Raw genomic sequence first — 16767 nt, 5'->3', positions numbered from 1 at the left:
TTGATGGTTATAATTAAAACCGAAAGTAATGATCTTATTTTGAGCTGTTCAAATTTAATTGAGTGCATAGTGGCTATGAGTATGCTCTAGAGGCAGACTCTGTCACCACCTTATAACCTCGGGTAAGGGACTTAATCTCTGTGTGCCTCAGTATCCTAGCACAAAATGGGAATGATGATGTACTTCATAAGTTTTTGTGAGGATTAACTGAGGTAACAGGAACAAGAACAGGCCCTGGCATGTAGGAGTGCTGTATAAGTATTTGCTGTCACTGCTTTATGACTTTTATTAAAATGACACCATAAAATGGGGTAATGATGGATTACTAGGAGAAGGAAAACAGGTGAATAAAATCTCCATGTGTGCGGGACTTGCTTTGGAGCCTTGCCTAGTACCTGAAGGCCAAGAACATATTCCCTAAACCTATGCTGTCTAGTGTGGAGCTACTAGCCTGAGTGGCCAGCCTCAGTGGAGATGGACTGGTTCTTAAAGATTTGGTATGCAAAACAGAGGCAGGGGAGGATGTGGGGAGATGTAACAGATATGCATAAGGTAGCAGATATGCATAAGGTAGCAGATATGCAGGAAGAGCAAGTCTAGAGATGTAATGTAGAACATGAGGACTGCAGGTGACAAAATCCCATTGTATTGGGGACTTTTATTAAGTAAGATTTTTTTGCTACTCTTGTCACAAAAAAAAGTATGTGAGATAATAGATATGTCAGTCATCTTCACAATACTATCCATCTTACTATCTATATCACATGAAACGTTCTAAACCTGAAATATACACAGTAAAATTTATTGAAAAAAAAGATGTAAAATATCTCAATTTTTATACTGATTATATGTTGAAATGATAATATTCTGGATAAATTAAGCTGTGTTAAATATGTTATTAAAATTAATTTCACCTGTTTCTTTTATTTAATGTGACAGCTGGAACATTTTGTATTGTATATGTGGCTGGCATTATTATTTCTGTTGAGCAGCACTACCTGAAGCTCACTGTAACCAATAAGACACAACCTTGTGTGTTTTTACATGATCAGTGGCTACCATTGGAAAGCCTGGTGTGGACCAGTAGTTGGTTGGTTGGTTCCACAGAGGTAGCCATGTCTTGGTCTTAGCCGAAGGCAGCTGAGGGACCAAGGCAAGAGCAGCAGTAAGGATTTCACTGACTTGGAGGGGTTTGGATGAAAACACTACCATTTATAGTTATACGGCCTCAGACTTCCAGCACTCCCTGAAGTAGATGAGAGAATGCTCTCTGTTCAGGAAGTTGAAATACGTAGGCGAAAAAACACTCCCTATTCCATTTGGAGCCAGAAAAAGCTTTGTTAATCTTTAACTAAAAGAATAAATACTCAAAATCATGGCAGTCACTTGGGATTGAAAGCTCACTCTTTCCAAGTGTGACTGACTTATGGAATGTTTTGTTTAATTCTATTTCAGATTCGTCCTACCGTTAAAAACCTGAAAACGTTGGACGACACAAGTTCTTACTGGTAAGTTCTCTTTCATTATTAAAACAAAATGACCATATGACATTATTTTTGAAATGACATTCACACTTCTAAGTTAGAAGGATCCCAACCAGTACTATGACTAGATGTCTATTTATTTGCACGTTTTTTTCTTTCCCAAATGATTTACAATGTTTTCTTGCCTTAAACAGCAACCCATGTTCTTTTGCTAAGAACATGGGCAGGAAAGAGATTCATGAGTATGCCAAATACCATTAAAATAAAGACTTTTTTTTTTTCTTTTGGTAATGAAACTATTTCCAGGCGTCTGTTGATGGTCTGCTTATTTCAAGCAGTATCCAAAACAATAAAGTGTTTCTTTAGCCAAGGAATTCAGACAGTTCCTTGCAGTGTGTTGTAATGAAAATTGGCTCACAAGCTCCAAGATAGATATTAGGGCTGTACTCCTGTTGCTTTTTTTTTTTTTTTTTTAATCATCTGTCATCTCACCTAAATGTGATTGTTGTGTTAAAAGTTTGACAGTGGTAGAAAACATCCTTTAGAGCTAGGAAAGTAATGGCGGGGAGGGATACCAGGGATTGAACTCAAGATACTTGACCCCTGATTCACATCCCCAACCTCATTTTGTATTTTATTTAGAGACAGGGTCTTACTGGGTTGCTTAGCCGCCTCACTTTTGCTGAGGCTGACTTTGAACTTGCAATCCTCCTGCCTCAGCCTCCTGAGCCACTGTGATTACAGGCATGCACCAACATGCCCAGCTATTAATGTGCTTTTTAAGTGGAGAAGTTTTTTTGGGCTTCTTGGGGCATCAGTTCCTGATAATACAGCTGTACTACTATGGTGTGTATGAGTTAGTTTTTGTTGCGTAACAAACCATCCCAAAATTTACTTACTCAAAATAGCAGTCATTTATGTATCTCCTAATTCTGTGGCTGGTTATTGATTTGGGATGGACTCAGTTGTGATTTGTCTGATTTCGGCTAGCAACTCTTGTGTCAGGTCCAGGTCAGCCAGCCTTTGTTTCTGGGATTCACATTGAAACCCAGCTGAAGTGATAAAAATGGCTAAACCACCTGCCTCATCGCCCTTCACGATACTCTTAGTTTGCTCATGTTGGTGATTGGGCAGGGTGTTGAGAGACAGGCACATATATCTTGAGGCTGAGGTTCAGAACAGGCACCGCAGTGCTTCTGAGGCTTTCTGTTTGCTGAAGCAAGCTCTGTGTTTAGCGTGGATTCAATAGCTGTAGCTATAGGCTCTCCTTTTGATGAGAGTTGCTGCAGAATCACAATGCAAGGAGCCTGGTTGCAGGGAGGAGAAGAAAACTGTAGTCACTTTTGCCACCTGCCATCATGTTTCTGTGTCATATGAAAACAGCTTTGTAAAATTTAGAAGCCCATAGACAGAGAGAGGTCTCAGGTTAGACTCCTGTCTCCCAGCCCATCCCTTCTCCCCATTCTGGTGGTCAGTACCCTATAACCCATCTTACCGTTTGCCATCTGGCACACCTAGTAGGTTCCTAGGTGATCCTCCCAGTCCAGGTGTTTACCCTTCAGGCCTCCCTTCATTCTGCATAGTACTGCCACACCAGTTGTCCTTCAGTTTATATTTTAGGATGTTCCTGTGCTCAGAAGCCATCCCTGCCTTTCTCCTTGCCATTCATCACACCAACCTGGGCTCCTCTCTCTGGCTTCTCAGTTCTCTTGCTCACCTCCTACCGGTCCCTTTATTCTTGCCAGACTAATCTGTTCATCATTTCTCTTGAGGGCATCTCATTTTGATTATTCTTTCTCCACTTAGAAATCCTTCCCATTTTGTGAGGCCCTGTAGAATCTTCTCTCCTCTGTAACGTGGCCTTACTCCTGACAACTGTGATCTCCTTCACTCTGACCTCTTTCAGAACTGAGCTGTATCATCAGTGATTCACTCTTCTTTTACCTTGGCTAGTCGTACTTCCTCAGTTGCTTTGTTAGTTCTTCGAGAAGGTCACGTGTATCTTCCTCGTGGTACCTTGCACAGTACTGAGACTCCAGCAGGTACACAGTCAGCCAGAAGCACCATGGACCAGCAGCTCATCAGAATCACATGAGGCACCTGTTGAAATATAGACTCATAGTCCTTCCACTGGGTCATCCACATTCGTTAAGTGGACCCCAGGAATCTTAAAGCCCTCACATAATTCTGATGTGATACTGTGCGTTGGCAACTTGTTATGAGGAGAACAAGAAATTTATGTAAAACCTGGCTTTGAGCCTGGTTCTGGGACCTTACAAATCAACCTCCCTGAGCTACAGTTTCCCCAGCTACAAAATGGGAATAATATTTAGCTTGATGATTACTAGGAAGATCAAAAAGAACAACATTTATAAAATGCTTTATAAACCATAAAATGTAATTAACATAGCATTAATTGATTGTGGATCTCTAGCCAGTGTTATGAAAAAGACAGTTACATGCATGCTGGAAGTGTAGGAATAGGCAGAGTGGTTGAGTGGTAATGGAGGGGATGGTGGGATTAATAGTCATAGCAGCAGTAGTAATAATTATTCTTCTGTGTACTGAGCATTGACAGTATGCCAGGTACCGTGCTAACAGCTTTACATAGATTACTTGAGATATACAGGCAAATTGCCCCGTTCACTTGCATCTATACCATTTTTACAGTGTATTCACCATTAGTGAATTATTCCAGTGTTTTTTTAACTCTTCAAAATTCCTTGTTAAAATGTACTAGTTCCTGAGAAAGGAAGGGCTTTTTTTTGTATCGGTCATTGACAACTTACAGGCAAGTACAAGGTCCTATAGAGGTGTGAGACCTTTGATTTGGTGGAGGACTTAAGAAAGGGAGGGCAACCCAGAATATTAAGAGAGGGTAGGTATGGGTGCCTGGGGATGGACCTGAGAGAGCCCAGCTACCCAAGGAAGGGTGGAGCATGCAGGCAGTAAGCAAGAGAGTGGGAAGAAGAGGGGAGGACTAGGATGTTTGCTGACGTGGCAGTTTGGCTGAGGGATATACCTGGCCCACCACCCTCAGACTGCTCAGTTGGAGCTTCCCTCTAATGACCTCCATAATAGCGTTTGTGAAATTGTCCTCCACTCGTGTTTGTGACTCCGTGTGTTTTACATTTTGATTGCCATTGATCTAGACTGTGTGCCTGTCCTCTGCCAAAGATTTTTCAGGTGTCTTTTAAATAGTCATATAACATAATGGGATTCAGAAAAATAAATAAGGAAGGAAATGTATGGGGAAAAACAAGTAGGATAAAGTCAGAAATAAAATTAGGTCCCAGTATGTGATGGGAGCCTCTTCATTTGGTAGCAAGTCCCAGTCTTGTCCCTGGTCTTCTGCACAGTCAGTACCAAAAGGAGAACTCACACAATTAGCAATTTATAGTGGCTAGGAGGAAAGAAAAAGCACACTCATTACTCACAAGAAGCAAGGTTAATTGTGATTTAAGACTCCAGGAGATTCTACAGAGTGCTCATAAACATGATAGTGCAAAGGGTAACACAGAGTCCCTACAGTAGGGAGAATAATTAGTCCTGCCCTCAGTGGAGGCGATTGATGTGACACCCAAGTATAGTGCAGGAGAAACTTCCAGGCCAGCTGTATGTTTCTCCACTGGCCTTGCTTTACCCCAGGACAAAACTTAATAATTTCAACTGGAATAACAAGTATATATATATTCATATCCCTGCTTTCTCTGTCCTGCTTCTGATGGACATCACAGATTGTCATCACACTTGATGCCAAGTCTTGGCACTTGGCTGTGGTCCAGGTTTGGCACCTGGGTTGACATTTCACTTACTATCCTTATTCCAAAAGAATAATAGACAACCTTCCTGACAATACTCTGGGCATTCTGTTTCTCGCAACTCCCGATTCTTCTAGCTTATGCTGCCATTTGCAGAATGGCTTCTCCATGCAGAGTTGACACTGCCTCTGTGTGTTTTGACCTGTACAACCTTCTTCCTTTGCACCACATATATCCTTGTTTTGGACCCCACAACTCTAGGCCATTTCTTACACTGACGTGTTCAGTACCTCTTGAGGGCAAGTGTGTTTTGAGGGTAACCAGCTATAAACTGTGTTACCATTGCCCACTGCAAGGTCTCTTCTCTAGGACTGACTTTCATAAACATTGCAGAAGGTGGCATCTGCTTGGAGGCAGCACTGTTAAGATGAACCGTTGGTGCAGAGGGTGGTATGTGGTTAGCCTGGACTTTTTGCAGTAATGTCATAGGAAGACGGAATTTTAATTAAGTCAGGTTTATTTTCAGAGAGAAGTCCAGAATTCTAAAAGGACTATCTATGAAGGGGAATTTCCTTCGGGACTTTATTTTCCTTTAGATCAGGTTTATTAGTTTGAATTATTTTGGTTGCAATCAATAAACTCCAGCTTAAGCTTGTTTTTTGACTTAGGTGACTGGTGTGTTCATGCTGCCCTGGCTTTAGGCACAACTATTCAGTGGCTCAAGAGATATAATCGGGCCATTCTGTTCTCCCCTGCTCTTCTGTTTAACTTCATCAGCTGTGTTCTCATACTTGCTGTCCCTCATCACAGTGGCAGAGGTACCTGTCAGCAGCAGCCACTATTCTCACAGCTTTAAACCCCAGTGAAAAGCAACTCTTTGCCATAGTCATAACAATAATACCAAGGAGTCATCTTGATTGATGGTTGCCTGTCTGAATCAGTGTGGCCAGTATCTCTTTGATTCAGGCATGTTCCTGTGTCCCATGAGAGGGCAGATCCCACCAGCATCACATAGAGGGGTTTCCCTGTGAAAAAAAAAAAAAAGGAGGGATTTTGTTACTAGAAGGAAAGAAAAAGAATGCCAAACAGATAAAATTTCCATGTACCAGAAATTGTTAATTTGGAATCCATTAAACCTGAAAAGTTGAAAATTAGGTTCAGCCTTGGTGGCATTGAAAGACTGTTTCAAGTTTGATATCAGCTGTGAGCATGTGTCCAGGATGAGTGACGGCCCGCCCCACTGCAGGGTCTGGTAGGCAGCTCGGCCTGAGGATCTCAGGCTGTGGCCTGAGGATCTAGAGCGGTCATTCTTAACCTGGAGACAGTGATTAGGTTTTGGTGTATTTCAAACCTTCTATAATTATTTATAAAATTATGCATGTATGTGCTTGCCGTTTTGACTTCAGAAAGGAATCAGGCTTTCTTTTCATCATTTCTTCCTTGGACTCAGCTGCCCTGCTGCTGAAGAGCTATTGCTCTACTTTCTCTGGCTGTTTTAGATTTGGCTGGCTTGGTCTTAGGCGTTCGTCTCAGGTCTTGGCTCCACTAGTGAAGTTTAGTGTCCACGATAAACACAGCGACTGATGGAACAGACACGGTGATGTCAGTGTCTGAGCACGTTACATTAAATTATATGTTGAGGTGTTCAGACTTATATGTAAACTTTTCACAGTCGCAGTTACAATTTACCTAATGCCAGACTCTGCCAAGCATCCTATGTGCATTATCTGAACTACTTATTTATATATAGGGCTCTAATCCTGAGAACCTGGTCCTTTATACTACCCTCTGGTGGAACCAGCTCCTTCCAGCTGCTTCTCTGGGAATACAGGATACTTAACTCTTTTCTTCTCACCCCTGCCTACTATTAAGGGTCCCCTTTCCCCACCTTCCCACCCATAGGTGATAGAATCATAGAAGCTCAGTGTTAGAGGAGACCGCTAGGATCAGTGGGTCTCAAACTCTGCTCTTTGGTTTTCTAGCTCATTTTTCTGAGGAAAAGAATGAGCAGGACTCAATTCCTTGGCTTTATTCAGTCACAGACATTCTACGGGATTCGGCTTGTCCAGAAGAACACTAGAATTCAGGATTAGATGTCAGATAAGGTTGAGTACATGTTCTGATCCCTCTGCTTATCTACCTGTGTGACTCTGGGCAAGTTGCCTAACCTCTCTGAACCACAGTTTCTATGTCTGTCAAAGGGACCATAATACCTGTCATATGGCATTGTTAAGGATGCTGAATGAGGTGCTCTCTGTGCAGTCCTCAGCCTGATACCTGGCACACAGTCAAGGCTTAGCAAGGTAAACTCTAACTAGTACACTGTAAGACATGCTCATGGGGCCATAATTAAGCCCCAGTTTGATTCTTGTCTGCCTCTATTCCTTCCAGCTTTATTCAGTCAGGTGTGTTTTCCCCATTTCCAGGCTACTTTTAGGTAGTGAAAAGTCCTGAGGCCACTTAAAGTCACTCCTCCCTACCCCCTGCCATGAGTACACCTGCACGTGTGTTGTTTTGGAAATCTCTGATGTGCTCTAGTCTATAAACAGTATTCATTCTGAGGGAAGGCTGCTTTCCATCCAGGACCAGACTTCAGGTGGTGGGGGAGAGAGACAGTGCAGGTCCTTCCTGACTGCGCTGTCACGCCTGCCCCTCATCCCTCTGAACCTGGACCTCTTTCTCCCCTGGCTTTCACTCTGGCTTTCTCCAGGACCACCTGCTGCTGGACCTTTCTCTCTGGGCCTCCTAGAACAGGGAATTGCCTCTTCTCCTTCCTCAGCATCTGGTTTCCAAGAGGCCCTCTTTTGGTGTCCTTTTACTCTCAAGCCCAGGCCTCCAGGTAGCACCTGTTCTGAGGAGCCTGGGGCTACATCCAGGTGTGCAGGGTGTTTGTCTTCCTTTAGCCCCCAGCAAGGGAGGGAACACAGCCTTCTCCTCTGCTGTCTTATGCAGACTTTGTAGCCTCCCGCACATTTCACCCTGGAGCTACCTGGGGGAGACAGGTCAGACCCCTGCCTCTGGGCCTGACAGGGAAGGTCAAAGCTCTTTACCTCACCCACCTGGGTCCTAGGAATCTGAGCATTTCTCACAGAATCCTCTTCTTTTTCCACTGTCCTGACAGTTTGTAGCCTTCTTATGGGTCCTAGAGCCAGTGAGATTGACTTCTTAGAAATTTCCATGTAATGGTCTGAGCCCTTTCTTTGGAATTTCCCATCAGTCTCATCTTGATGCTGCAGTGGAAACTTCCACTTTAACATTTGTTAACTCTTAACCCCTGACCCAGTCAGTACAAGAAACTCCTCTCCAGTGCCTGAGAATGGTTCCTCATCCTTTGCTTGAAACCTGTCCAGGCATGGGGGTGCTTAGTCTCCCTCCTTCTCCTCTCTTCTCTCCCTCTCCCTCTCTTCCTCCCTTTCCAGTCCAAATCCATTGGATTTTCAGATAGCTTGAAGTTGTTGGAAAGGTGACATTTCTTCCAAGCCAAACTAACTTCCAGTAAAGTTTGAGGAGTCAGAAGGGGTGTGTTTGTGTGTTTGGGTGCGCATGTGCATGCATAGTTTCTGAACTCATGCTCCTCATCTGAGAATATGGGCCTAGGTGGGAGGGTTCCAAAGTGAGACTCAAATACCCTGTTCTCTGAGACCATAGAGAAGCCTTTGATCTGTGTCTCTGGGTAGGTTTTCTCTACCTGCATGCCAGAGTGTACTTGATATGACCTCCACAGAAAGCTAGTGTGTATTTGGTAGCTGTGCTCAGTCACCGTTTCTCATGCTCAGGACCCTGACATAGTTTTTCTTGATCTCAGGGCTGATTTGCTGTGCTGTATGGGGGCATTTGGATCAGGGCTCTGTGAATAGTTTCTGAACTCTGCAAAAACCTCAAGCTTTGCAGAATGTGCCCCACCTCAATCCAAAGACCCTTCACCTTTTTTGAAGCTTTCCTTTAATGTTCAAATGTTCTTTGGAGTCATCAGTTTTCTGCCTTCTCTGGCTGCAGTACTGTGAACTCAGCCTCTGACAGCATGTCCTCCTTTGTCATTTGCAAGTTGAGCCACTGTGATGTTGGATCCTGAAACAATTAGGTCACTCTCTGTGTTTAGGTCCCCCACCCATAATGAAGGCAGAACGCAGATGAGTAAATGATACATGCTAGCAAGACACTTGGGTCAGCTAAAGTTGGAGTCCCTCTGGGACAATGATCTAAGATTAATGTATAAAATGCTTTCCATCATGGACTGATTCCCTTGGCAAGACTGAGCAAATATATAGATGAGAATGATGGTTTTGTACTGGCTGTTTAGAAAGATGGCAGGATATAGCTCTCCCCTCCCTCATTTCCCTTCCCATAGACCTATCACATGGGCCTTGTGCCTAGATGATGTTGGAGTCAGAGGGCTCAGAAAGCACAACTGAACTCCCCTTGGATGACTCACCTTTCTTCTCTTGGCCTAAGAACAGAGCAGTTTCCATTTGGCCACTCAAAGGTCTGTATGCAAATATCAAATAGCTAACAGGCTGTGAATTAAAATATGTTTTCTGTTTACTTCATTTTACAATAGGGAAGTAGGCAGATAGACTAGGGTTAAGATCTTTCCTCAGCTACTGAGACACTTTAAACAGATGGCTCAGCCTCTCTGAGCCTGGATTCCTCATCTATTAAACAGAAACAGAGATAAGGCCATTTTCCTCACAAGATAGCAGTATTAAAGGAAATATTGCACATAATGAACTCAGCACAGTGGCCTGTCATTCAGGATGTGTTCAACAGATGGTATCTATTGTTATTTGTATTTGACTATTTTCATAATTTCTTTCTCTTCTCCTCCTCCCCCGCTTTTAGTGTGTGTGGTGCTGGGGATTAAACCCAGGACCTTGTGCATGCGAGCCAGGCACTCTACCACCTGAGCTATATCCCCAGCCCTTTCACAACTTCTTAAATCATTTTTCAAAAAATTTTTAATTTATTTTTTGGTACTGGGGACTGAACTCGGGGGCACTCAACTACTAAGCCACATCCCCAGCCCTTTTTTGTATTTTATTTAGAGACAGGTCTCACTGAGTTGTTTAGTATCTCGCTGAGTTGTTGAGGATGCCTTTGAATTCGTGATCCTCCTGCCTCACCTCCCAAGCCATTGGGATTATAGTCATGCGCCACCATGCCCGGTGAATACTTAAAACATTTAAAAAAGAACCCAGTTCTCCAGCAACAGGTTTTTTTTTTTTTTTTTCTTTAAGTCAAATAGTAATTTGAGAGAAAATCAAAATATATGCATTTGCCTGCCTCATAAAGCTCATTAGTTCTTTATTTTTGATGTTTTGGTGGTAGAGGCAGCATGGTAGGACCTGAGAATCAGACTCAAACAGCGGAGCCCCAAATCTATCACAGAATACCTACAGGTCTTGGACAGGTCACCTACCTCTTAAAGCCTTAATTCTGCATTAAATGGGGATGGTACTACATAGTGTTATTGAGAGAATTAAGTGAAATCGTCTGTTTGAAGGGGGCAGTGTAAATGTGGCATGCAGTAAGCACCCAAGTAATGGTGACCCTCAATTTCCCATCAAAGAAGTATCTCCATTTTACCAGTAAGAATTCGCAGAAAACTATTTTTCCCTAGGGGTAAGTGACTCCATGAAGACATTCTCACATATAAGAATTGTTCTCACTGTTTTGTTCACATATGAAAATAAGCTACATTAACCAAATTAAATAACTTCCCATTTTTTTAGGCCTCACTTCATTACACTGTTAAGATTTTTGCCTCCAGATTAGGAGAAATTTATTATTTTTACAAGAATTGTGAAAATGTGTGATTGTGGCTACATTGAGCTAAATGCTCTAAACTCACATTAGTTTATTTTGCTGTTTTAATAAAGACCAGTGTAGGTGGCACCTTTGTGCAGCCCAAAGAGGTCTGAGAAGGTGCCATCACCTCCCATGGGTGGAAAAGAGAAAGAAGGCAGGGCCTGAAGTAACAGGATAACCCAAACTGGAGAGAGAGGCTGGGCCTGGCAGGTGTGGAGAGCCAGGCCACGGCAGAGCTGGGGTGCTGAGCGAGGAGGTGCATGCCTTCACATGGCAATGCAGGTGCTCCCTTCTGTAATTCCTCTCCAGGATTTGTCTCCACGCAGGGAACAGTCCCAAGAGTGTGGAGCTCCAGTCCCACTGTGTCTTTCAGACTTTGTGCCCACACAGTGCCAGGTACAAATGTCTGAGCGAGAACTACATCATTATTTATTCCACTGATTTTTGTAGTAGTGTTACCCAGGCCTAGGCACTTGGGGTGAATGAATTATCCTGGTGAGCACTTACATTGGATATGACTCACACCCCTTCCTGGGACTAGTATTTTTTTAATGTGAAACATGGCTAGTCAGGCAGAAAGGAATGGTGCAGCCTTAAGGGGAAGGACAGGTCTGTGGCAATCAGCAGGGCTGCTTCAGTTGGCTGATCAGTGAGTGTCTGATGAGCATCTGCCATGCTCTTGGGGCTGGAGGAAATAGACGTTGGGCTGCTGGCTGCCTTGCAAGCTTTATTCCCAAGCTCCTCAGCCCACTCCCTGAGACAGACGCTGAGCCACAAGGCCTTTGAGAAGCCATATTTGCTATTTTGTGGACAAGGTTTGTGGGAGCTCCTTGCCAACTTATTCCTCAACTATCAGAGCCTACCAGGAGCTAATGGCAGTTGTGAAGCTGAGCTTTCAGGGTCTTGCAGTGGCAACAGCTCCTTCCCATTCCCTGTAGCTAATGTGATACTCCTATTTTGTATTCTTGATATAAAGAGGACTCTCAAAATTGTATAAGCTCAGAACCCACAAAAACTGGATCTGTGCCTGGGTGAGGGAGAGTTGATTGGCACACCCTCCAGGCCTTTCCTCTGCTGTCTTGTGTGGCCACCTAGTCAATGAAGCTAGCATGTGTTTTTCTCTTGAGAACAGCTTTAGCCTTGTGTGTGCCCGTTCAGCGGCTCAACCTGAGTTTCCACTGGGGACTCCTAACCCTTCAAGTGAGGGGAAAAGGAGACCCAGGGTGAAACTGCTATCTGAGCCCCTTCCTGGCCACCAGACACCTCCATGGAGTGGAAAGGTCCCACTATTCCTGCAGGAAGGGAAGTCGGGAGAGCCCAGACCTCCAGCAGTTTTGTGGTTGCCCTGAGAGAGGCCTTACAGAGGAGTCAGGGAGGGAGGGAGCCCGGGTGAGGCATCAGCAGGCTGAAAAAGACCCAGTGGAAAATTCTCCTTAAAAAAAAAAAAAAATCTTAGAAACTGAATCAACTTTGGCAAAACCATAGCTCTGACTTCGGGTTTTAGGAGAACAGGCTGGCTAGCCCACAGAACTGTGCTGATAGTGTCCTCCTCACTCTTAACCCTTAATGTGTTGCTTACCTCAAAAGAGCTGGAGTGCTTTGCTGATCAGTCAGAGTGAACTGTATTAAGAAGGAATGGGAGGGGCTGAGGTTGTGGCTCAGTGGTAGGGCACTCACTTAGCATGGGTGAGGCACTGGATTCCATCCTCAGCACCACATAAAATAAATAAAGTCATTGTGTCCATCTATAACTTAAAAAGAAATTAAAAAAACAAGGGAGAGGCCCCTTGTATAGGAATATCTTTGCAGCACTATGCAATTTCAAAGAGTGAAAATGAATTTTTCAGTGAAATGCTGGCCAACTTCGCCCCCTGGAGGAAAACTAGAGGAATTATTTTAAATGGCTTCCTCTCTCATCTGGAAAAGATTGTCAGACTGTGATAAGCTCTTTTCTTTCTTTTTTGCCTTCCACCTTGAAACAGTAACTCTAAACTTACTCTTTTATACCTGAAAAGAGTAAAATGGTTTAAATGCCCCCAAGTTTAAGGCTCATAACCACTAAACCTGCAGTGGATGTTTTTGCAAAGCCTCTACCACCAATGCTAGTTGTAGCACAGCCTCACTAGTCTTGAGCTTCCTTTCCCTCCTTGACATTGTAGCAGAGGCTTAAAACCAACCAGCAAAGAGAAATTTTCAACCACAACCTGAATCTGTTAGCAGTTCTAAATTATAAACTTCAACTGTGTTGCCCACATTGAAATTTTCTGATATAGACCTTGCTAGTTTAAATTGTTTGTGTCAGTTCATTTAACATTTGCAGCCAACAACTGCTAGGAAGTAACTTCCAGTCATAGTAAGGTTAACTAGTTAATAGGCATTTGACTTTTATGTCCTACATTTTTTTGTGTGTATTTTGTAAAGAAAAATGCAAATCAAATCAGAAAGATAACAGTTGAAATATAATAACCTTCTCATATATTTCATTGTTAAACCATGATCTTATCCTGACAACTTTTATTAAACCTTTGTTAATTATTCAGTTGCTTTTATTTGCTAGATTTGACCCAATTATTTAGCATCTATTGTGTCCCCTACAAATAGAGGCTTCATAATAAAAATCTCATCTACTGTCTTTTGTTCACCGAGTTGTATTTCCCATCCCTGGATGAATATGTTTATTGTCTTCATGTTCAGGATCTTCATCCTGTAAGTGAAAGATGCAATCAGTTATATTAGTGGTGATTTTAGTGGTTTGTTTTCTTTCTGTGCTCTCAAGAGCACCAAGTTGCACTTAATATCTGCGAGCATGGCATTATGAGAGTGATGTTATTCATAAATCAGATTAATTGCTTATTGGCCACTGACTTTTCTTATAAAGAAAAATCATGTTTCACATATTTCATAGGTTATTACAAATTATTTTTTCAGTATTTAACAGAGGCTTCTAATAATTATTAGTTTCTTGTCTCTTATCTAATTTTATTCACTTCATATAAACTAAAAGTTTGGATCTCATGCAAAATTAAAATTTTATCTCTTGCAAAAGAAAAAGGGTTTGGTCTTTTTTTTTTTCCTTCACAGTATCATATGTTTGTTTTTTGCCCCAAGTGTTTGGAACCAATTTTCCTAACAGGCTTTACTTGGGGCAGAAGGAATGTGTTTCTCCCAAGACAGGTTCCTAGGAGTCTCTTCTCCTTTGCCCCTGGACTCACTCTGATAAAGTCCAGAGGTGATTGTGTGCCCCAGGGAACTGGAATCCCTGCTGGGCCAGAGTCCAAAGCACTGGGTGGTTGATTTTCTTTGTGAACACCCATCTTCTTGCCTATGGCCACAGCTGCCACTTCTGTTATTTAGAAAAGAATACACATGCACATGCGCACAAGTACACACACGTAGAGCCATTCATTACCTTACCTGTCCCCCCTTTCTTCTGTTGAAAGTAGCCATTATCATAATGTTGAGACAGCCTGATTCATTAATGGTCCCTTGATGTCAGGTAATTGCAAGGCTGAGAATGGTATGTAAATTCCCTTTAATTTCAGAGCATTTTCAAGCTTTCATTATTATTTGCAAATTGCCACATGCTGAAGTTTTGACTCTGCTAACTAGGATAGACTGGAAGGAGAGAAAGGGCAGACTTTGGAAATGGATACCTAGGACAGGTCTGAATCGGGTTAGTATTTTTATTCTGGGATGTTTTGCAGACATTTTGATGGAATTTTATGGTAAGTATGGTTGCCCCTCAATACCCATTGTATATTGATTCCAGAACCCCAATGTATGCAGATACCAAAATCCACAGATGCTCGAGTTCTTATATAAAATGGCATTGGATATACACATAATCTATGTGCATCCTTCTGTGTATTTCAAGTCTACTCTAAATTATTTTTAATATCTTATACAATACAAGTACTGTGTACATAGTTGTTAGGCTGTATCATTTCCAGAATAATACAGTTCAGTACAGACAAAGGGGATTTTTTTCTGAATATTTTTTCTTTCTTTCTACGCTTTTTATTGGTGCATTATAGTTGCACATAATGATGGGACTTGTTACCTTTTTTTTTTTTTAATATTTCTGATCTGTGGTTGGCTGAATCCACAGATACGGAACTCATGCATACCAGAGCACAGAGTGCTATAAGATGAAACTGAAGAGGGCACCAAGGCCCCACCTCATGCTCCCATGCTCCCAGTTGGAGCAGCTCATTTGTCTTTATTAAAAAGTTGTTAATAAAATATCAACAGCCTTAAATTTTTTTAAAGCAAGAAAATTATTATTATAGAAATTATTATTAAAAAGCTAATAGGTAGATGAAAAGGAGTTCATTTAGAATTATAGCAAAATTATAAAACAACCCAAGATTCTACAATGAGAAAGTGCCTATGTAAAGTGGAACCTCATTACAGTAATTAAAACTAATGCATATTCCCCTGTCTAAAGTGCACCTTGTACTCATCAGGAAAAATCATATTAACAAACCCAGATTGAGGGGCATTCTACCAAATAACTAGCCCTTATTCTTAAAAAAAAAAAAAAAAATCAATATTTTTGAAACACAAAGATTCAGAGTGCCCCAGGTTAAAGAAGGCTAAAGAGAAATGACAGTTGAACAGAATGTATAATTTAGGATATTCTTTTACTGTAAAGGACATTTATTTGGACAATTGGCAAAATCTTTTAAGGTTCTAGATTAGATAATAGTACTATATCAGTGTTAATTTCCTGATTAGACTAATTGTAGTGTGGTTATATAAAAGAACCCCTTATTCATAGGAAATGTACACTAAAGTATTTGGGAGTAAAACAACATCATGTCTGTCAGTCTATGTGTGTGTGTGTGTGTGTGTGTGTGTGTGTGTGTGTTTGTTTCTGGGGAATGAACCCAGGGGTGCTTTTACCACTGAGCCACATCCCCAGCCCTTTTTATTTTAATTTTTTATTTTAAGTCAGGGTCTCACTAAGTTGCTGAAGCTGACTTCAAAGTTGCAGTCCTCCTGCCTCAGCCTCCCAGGTTGCTGGGATTACAGGTATGTGCCACCGTGCCTGGCCTGCCTGTCTCTTTCCCTTGCCTGTGCCCCAAGGATTAGGTGGTGTTAAAGTAAACACAGTGAAATGTTGACATTGGAGGGATCCAAATCTGGCTGAAGGGTATCAGAGACTACTTTGTATTATTTTTGCAGTTCCTCTAAATTGAAAATTAGGTCAAAATACATTCTAAGCCAGATGCTGTGTTACCCTAGCCCCTTGGGAGGCTGTGATAGGAGAATCACTTGAGCCTAGAAGTTCAAGACCAGCCTGAGACATAGTAAGACTATCTCAAAATTTAAAAAAAAAGAAAGAAAAGTTTTAAAGCACAATGTGCATAAAGAATTTATCATCCATAGGGGTAAGTTTTTGCTGAAGAGGAGCAAAGAATAAAATTGTATAGCCAAGCATCATTTTAACTACCTTAGAAACTCATGTAGAAAAGATTAGAAGAGGGCTGGGGTTGTGGCTTAGTGGTAGAGTGCTCACCTAACATGCACGAGGCACTGGGTTCGATCCTCAGCACCCCATAAATGTAAAATAAAGATATTGTGTCCACCTAAAACTAAAAAAAATATATTTTTTTAAAAAAAAAGAAAAGATTAGAAGAAAATAGAGCCACATGTCAATTTTTGTTATTTTTCATCCACTTTAATGTATTTTATACATTTTCTCTAATAGCATG

General features: G+C 41.9%; 1 protein-coding gene across 2 annotated transcripts in view; it reads left to right on the top strand.

Moving 5' to 3' along the window:
- Gng12 (G protein subunit gamma 12) overlaps positions 1-16767 on the top strand; it is a 121083-nt gene that overhangs the window by 46336 nt on the left and 57980 nt on the right. For both annotated transcript variants that reach the window (XM_048814038.1, XM_048814039.1), the window contains one exon: positions 1456-1508. The gene's annotated coding sequence lies outside the window, so the exon portion shown is untranslated. The remainder of the gene's footprint in view (positions 1-1455; positions 1509-16767) is intronic.

Source organism: Marmota marmota, unplaced genomic scaffold, assembly GCF_001458135.2.
Source record: "Marmota marmota marmota unplaced genomic scaffold, marMar, whole genome shotgun sequence".
NCBI lineage: Eukaryota > Metazoa > Chordata > Mammalia > Rodentia > Sciuridae > Marmota > Marmota marmota.
Note: the sequence above shows the minus strand (reverse complement) of the source record. Positions and strands in the feature narration are given on the sequence as shown.